Raw genomic sequence first — 7,186 nt, forward strand, 5'->3', positions numbered from 1 at the left:
TAATTCAACCTAGGAGTGAAGGGGAAAAAAAGACCAGTGAGGAGATTCAAAGAGATTTATTTACCTGTCACCAAATATGGCCTTCACTGGAGGAGATAATGAAGGTTATTGTTGGTACCAGAGGAGTCCACACAACCATTGCAATTAAATCTAATTTTGAATACACCAACTTAGCTAGGACAGAAGATTAATATAAAGCTCTCAGTGACTGACGTGTTTCCATTCACCCTACAGGCCACAGGCCTTCAAGGCATTAATTAATGCCTTTGACGCCAAATGTTGATGCTTCTAAATCACCGTCTGATCTTCCCCCTGCCCCGTTTCCCGTCTTAACAACAGCATCTTAGTGATGTGATTTCCTTGAGGAGATTATGATGTTACCCTGACATCTCCTTTATAATAGTCTTTTCTGCATATTAAGGGAAGCCATTAGCCACGGCCCAGGAACACTTAAAACTTTGAAAAGCCTGAAACAACCTTAAAAATTACATATTGACTTTTTCAGAGTAAGCAGTAATGTTCAGCCATAATAACTTTGTAAAATAAGTAGGGGCAATGTTAAAAGTAGGAGGAAAAAAATGGTAATTATCCTCCAGCCTATACTCCCATCGCGTGAAAATGAAATTGAGATGAAACTAGAAACAAGAAACAAAATATTTACGGTGCTCTGGCAGCAGATTTTTCACCATAAATGGCAAGAGGGAAGAGCAGAGGAACGCAATCTTAGATATTAAGATTAGTGGCCAATAAAGTTCTCCCGTCCCAGTATCACACCAAGGCTCTGGTGACCAAATAAAGCACTGTTTGTGAAGCTTCACTCTGCACTAACCTCTCTCTTTAAAATGAAAAAAAAAAAAAAATGGGTTTACTGTTGATTAAAATTGCTCATTTTCAACACAGCTTGCTCTCTGGACTTCATAAACACATTGAATATTCATCAGGTACCTTAGGTAATGAAGAGGAAAAATTATGTGTGATAGCAGAATGCAGAAAAAAGGCAGATTCAGTTTTGTAAGACCAGGGGAAGCAGGACCTTCCTCATACCAGAGTCCACCCACTAAAGTGTTATGGCAGCAATAGCCAGACGTAACAAAGTCTTGAAAGTAGAAGTCTTCCAGGAGTGGGGTACCCAGCCCTCTAGCCAGCCAGGAAATAGAAATGCATGGGAGAAACTTTCCTTTCCTCCCACCTCTACAGGGAAACTCCGCAGCTCCCCAGCCCCTCTGCTCAGGCCCTAGAAGAAGGGCGTGGGCAAGGTCAGAGCCAGGGGTCTAGGGTGTGGAGGGGGTGATCCTGCCTGGGCACACCCAGCATAGATATCTTTGAGTTTCCTGCCTATCTGACAAGGGCTCTCCTTGTAGGTTGATGCCTACACTACTAACACATCAAATGATATTTTATGAGTGACATAACTGTGGTAGGCTGAATAACGGCCTCAAAGATATGAGGTCCTAATTTCTGGAACCTGTAAGTGTAGTCTGATATGGAAAAAGAGATTTGACAGATAAGATTAATATGAGGATCTAGAGATAGGGAGTTACCCTGGGTCATCTGGATGGGCCCCAAATGTAATCACAATTGTTATTACAAGACAGCCAAGGGGAAATTTGACCCAGAAGAGGCAACAACATGACCATAGCTGCAGAGATGGGAGTGATACATCAACAAGGAAGGCCAGTAGCCCCCTGTAGACGGAAGAGGCTAGGACAGCTTTTCCCCTAGAACCTTCTCCCAGGCGTCACAGTTTGGTTTCAGCCCACTGATACCAACTTCAGACTTCTGATTTCTATAATACAGAAAAGAAAGAAAATTAATTTATGATGTTTTAAGCCACTAAGTTTGTAGTAGTTTGTCAAATCAGCCATGGGAAACTAGTGCAATACCCAAATAAAGAAGCAAATGAGCTAATACTGTGTTTCCCTGAAAATAAGACCTACCAAAAAAATAAGCCCTAGCAGGATTTCTATGCATTTGTTAAATATAAGCCCTAGGGATGGGCGTGACCATGCATTCTGGCGTGGAGCGGTAAGGAAGACTGAATACCTTTTATCTGCCACAGCTCCTTTCTCTCAGCCGTTTGCAGTTGCACAGGTGCGCGAGTGGTAACCATGGCCACAGGCATCCTATTGCACATGTGCAAAGGGCTAGGGGAAAGGAGTTCACATATCATTAGCGCCGGCCCCACCAACAAGGTCAGCTCCCCCTGTCAGGTTCCAGAAGAAGGTGACTTAACTGTATTTGAATAAATGTAGATTGTTGTATTATACTTAATGAAAATAAGATATCCCCTAAAAATAAGCCCTATTGTATCTTCTTGAGAAAAAATAAATATAAGACAGTGTCTTATTTTCAGGGAAACATGTACAGAAAAATGGAGAATGTTCAGGATAGAGAATGTTACAGACTGAATGTGTTCCCCTAAAATTCATATGTGAAAGCCTTACCCTCAAAGTAACTGTATTTGGATCTAGGGCCTTTAAAGAGGTAACTAAGGTTGAATGAGCTCACACGGGTGGGACCCTACTTGGATAGGACTCATGTCCTAATAGAGAGAGGATGAGACTCCAGGGGTGCACGTGTGCACAGAGGAAAGGCCATGTGAAGACTCGGTGTGAAGGCCGTCAACTGCCAGCTAAGAAAACAGGTCCCAGGAGAAACTAAGCCTGCTGGCACCTTCATCTTGGACTTCCAGCCTCCGGAACAGTAAGGAAACAAATTTCGGTTGTTTCAGCCACCCAGTCCACAGTATTTTGTGATGGCAGCCCTAGCCAGCTAACACACAGAGTTAACAAAGAAGAGCCCTTGAAGAGTTAGGTTCTACGGCTCTGTGCCTACAGCTCAGTGAGTAGGGTGCCAGCCACATACACTGAGGCTGGCGGGTTTGAGCCCAGCCTGGGCCAGCTAAACAACAATGACAACTGCAACCCAAAAATAGATGGGCTTTGTGGCAGGTTCCCGTAGTCTCAGCTACTTGGGAGGCTGAGGCAAGAAACTCACTTAAGCCCAAGAGTTTGAGGTTGCTGTGAGCACTATAGCACTCTACTGAGGGTGACATAGTGAGACTCTGCCTCAAAAAAAAAAAAAGGAGGTTCTTTAAGGAAATAAGAACAAGGTATACCTCACTGTACCTTGGTCTCCATGTAAGAAGAGGAATTCATACTGACTGAGTGGTGCTCTGGCTGGTGGCAAGGAAGGGGACAACAGTCCAAGTTGGAGATCCTTGGGAGCAGCGGTCCTCAAACTTTTTAAACAGGGGCCAGTTCATTGTCCCTCAGACCATTGGAGGGCCAGACTGCGGGCCCTGGGATGAGTCTGCTGCTAAGCAGGACAGGCAGTGGCAGCAAAAACACCCTGTGGGCAGGATAAATGTCCTAGGTGGGCTGCATGTGGCCCCTGGGCCATAGTTTGAAAACACCTGCTCAGGAGCAAAGCTGAGCCTGCACTAACATTTCCAGAGAGTTGTCCCCCATGAGCACACAAGAGAAAGCAGGTTTCCTGTGCCACGTGTTCAGGTGGGTAACACAGCGTCTGATCTGACATAGGTATCATGCTGTACCTACAGGCTAAGTCAGCTGCCTTCAGGGGGGGTCATTGTCACCCATGATTGATTGCAGCTGGTATAACATTAGTCAAGTGTTTTCATGGTGGCCAGACTTTGGGGCGATTTGGGGGAGAGAATAAAAGATTTGAAAAATGTCTGAGGCTTGTTTCCAGCCCCAGACAGCATTTGATATGATGGGTAGAGACCAGATGCTATCCCTGCCATCCAGATAACAACTAAAGCGAAGCAGAAAAGACCACAGAGGGCTGCTCAGTTGTTGCTAGGGAGATTTTCTTCCAGTGGCTCTTTGCCTGAGACGTGTTCCTTCCCACATAATGTGAGGCACAGTTAAATAGGCCTTCCCAGGATGCAGAGGTCGCATCAAAGAGGGGGCCACAGGGTTCACTAGGGCCCAAGAGTGACATGAGAGGCATTTAAATACCACACAGAAAGCCACCTGGCAAAGACACAAGCAGTGTGCTGGAGGCGGAGCCCCTGCTACATCAGGGCAGAGAGACGGATGGCCCTGAAACAGCAACACCATGGGGAAAGGAAAGGGTGTCATGGCTGACCCAGGCCCCACCCTCCTGCCACAGGTGCTGAGGGTTCAATGCCTCGGCCATCGGAACACATTTGACACCCAACATTTACACTGTGGCTTCGTGTCAGTTGATTGGCCCCTGGCTTTTTTTTTTTTTTTGAGACAGAGCCTCAAGCTTTCCCCCTGGTTAGAATGCCATGGCATTACAGCTCACAGCAACCTCCAACTCCTGGGCTCAAGCGAGTCTCCTGCCTCCGCCTCCCAAGTAGCTGGGACCACAGGCGACCGCCACAACGCCCAGCTATTTTTTGGTTGCAGCCATCATTGTTGTTTGGCGGGTCCGGGCTGGGGAAAGAAAAAAGAATATTAAGACAACAGGAACAACCGAGGCCCCAGACCCTGTAACCTGATGTATTGGCCCCTGGCTTTTCATGGGATTACCCTGCAGCTCTTCAGAAGAGTCAGAGTCCTCTCCCAAGGCGCAAGTGTGTGAAGGAAAAATGTGGCCCTAGGGGGGCTGCTGAATGTCATGCCAGATAAGGCACAACTTGATCTTGGTGGCAGTGGAGGTGGCTTCGTAGGGACCCAGCAATCCTTCACCTGGGATAAGAGGAGAGGGCCTAGCGGCCTGGGAGTCCTGGCAGCCAGCTGGTGAGCTTGGAGAGAGTTCAGACAGCACTGTGTTCAGTCTGACCACAGGAGGAGCAGAAGGGAGACTGCTGCTGACCACCCACAGGGAAAACAGTCTCTCTCAGCCTTGCTGCCTAGGGGCTTCTGCGGAGAAGAGAACCTGCCCTGCCCCCAACCCCTGCGCCACTTCACAACCTCCTGTGTCTCCATTGCCTCACCTCACATGTATTGAGATTCCCTGGATCTGCTGGCAGCCTCCACTGAAGCCGCCCACAGCAGCCAGTGAGCTGTGTTCCTGAAGTCACAGACGTTCTCCACCTGCACCCCTTCCTTCTCCGCAGCTTCTGACTCACCAGGCAGCGCTTGTCCTCTCTCTCCCTTCCTGCTGTCCTTCCTTCTCCCTCTCTAACTACACCTCCATGAGCACTTCCTGGTTCTTCTGATACCTGCCCTGCCGCACCACAGGTCATCCCCACCCATCCTTTGATGATGCTTGGTTTCTGGGCTTCAGCTCCCAGCTTTTTATCTAATGACTCCCAAATGACTCAGATTCAACTCCCTAGCTTCAGACGTGAGGAGCCAGCTGAGCCCTGGACATCTCCACTTGTTTGATCTATAGCAACCCCATATTCACCAGCTTCCCAACTGAGTTCCCACCGCTATCCACATGCTTCCACCCTCCTTCTCCGGTGCTTGTGAGTGACACTGCGTCCAGCCAGCTGTTCAGGAACAGCCTGGGCGTGACTCCTCCCATACCAGCTCTCTCCCGCTATCTCCTTCTTAGTTCTCAGACTCAACTTCTTTTCTCCGTTCCCACTGCCACACGTATTTCAGGTCCCCGTAAGTCTTTACTTCTGTTATAGCAGCACTTTCCTAACCTTTTCCCTCTCTTCAGTGTGACCCCTGGCAATGTTTTTGTTTTATTTTATGGGTGGTCAGTTCTAAAAATATTTTTAAATATTTTACTTTTAAAAATATTTTAAATTTTTAAATCTCTAAATGAGCATCGAAAGTCCCAAAGAAATAAGACTTGCAGACTCTCCTTTACCATATATAGCTCAAACTCCAAAGCAGGCATACCAGGCCCTCCATCAATTCTTTGTTTTAGTGGCAGAACCTGGACATAAAATCCAAGTTCATGAATGAAAGTTGGATGCTTACCCCTCCCCCAACACCCTAATCCCTACCAAGCAGGGGGGATTGGATCTATGGTGCCGAGGGTTACCCGGGAGGAACAAAGAAGATGAACATCCTTGCTCCTGGGTATGGTATGTCATTCAGGACCTCTTCCTCTAGGGATCAGTTTTTTAAAAAGCTTAGATCATTTTGCTCTCCTCTTTTCCTAGGAACTGGTGGGGTAATATGGGCCTGAGGTCCCCTAATAATTGGAAAGCATCATTCTCTTCTAGTAACCAGGTAGTCAGGAAGACAGGAGCCAACGATGTGATCTCAGCTGCTTCTGGTTGGGCTCAGAGGAGACAAGGGGTCCTCACAGTTTACCCAAACCTTGTCCACATGCATCACCCAGAATAGGCACTAACATAAGCCCTATATGGTAATAGCATGTCCCCTCCCTGGAGTATTCCTCAGGGACTTACAGTGGGAGCAACAACAGGACAGGATTTGGGTCTTGCCTGTCTTTTTTTGTAGGCATGACTAACCAGTAGGTCTTCAAACTGCTACCCAGTAGGCATTAACCTTTGGGCCACTCAATATTATACTAGCTCACCTAAAAAATGTTATGTAACCCTAATAGCCTAGACTTCCATGTGGGATGATCTTATTGTAGCTCAGAGTGGAAAAAACCCAAGCGAATCATGATGTAGCAACAAACGGTATTTATTTTTAGTATTTATATTCTTCTCTAAAAGAACGCCAAAGGAAATCTAATTCATAATCCATAGCTCTTTCAGAATTTTCCTGGAGGGTGTAGAAGAGAAGAGGAAGAGGGGTTATAACTTATGCGTTACCTTTTATATGTATTATATTTCATAATAAGTTAGTCTATAATCACACAGAAGGTCTTAAGTCCTCATTCTTTCTCACACTATTGTCTGATTCCAATACCATCTACTCTAAGTCACCACCCTGACTACAATACTCACCGGGTCCCCATAACTAGAAGACAAAGTCTAAACTCTTCCTCAGAATTCCTCTTGAGGCCTTTCCGCTTCCATCTACACATAATGCCCATTCATGTCAACAGCCCAACACGCTAAGCTTCCACCATGCTGACCGTAGCCAAACTCCCCAAATACCAGATTCTTTAGCCTCTATGTCTTTGCATAACCATCTCCTTCTCCCCCACCCACTGACACCTCCATCAGAAACGTCACCTGCCCTGTGAAGCCTGTGTTAGAATCCCTGGCCGCCAGCCATTCTCTCCTTTCTGGCCACATCACACTCTGCATTGGCCTCTGTATTCAATGGGCTGCTCACAGTATTACAACCAAGCCCAAGTTCCTGATGAAATG

This window comes from Otolemur garnettii, unplaced genomic scaffold (assembly GCF_000181295.1).
Source record: "Otolemur garnettii isolate 467f Iridium unplaced genomic scaffold, OtoGar3 scaffold00095, whole genome shotgun sequence".
Lineage (NCBI taxonomy): Eukaryota > Metazoa > Chordata > Mammalia > Primates > Galagidae > Otolemur > Otolemur garnettii.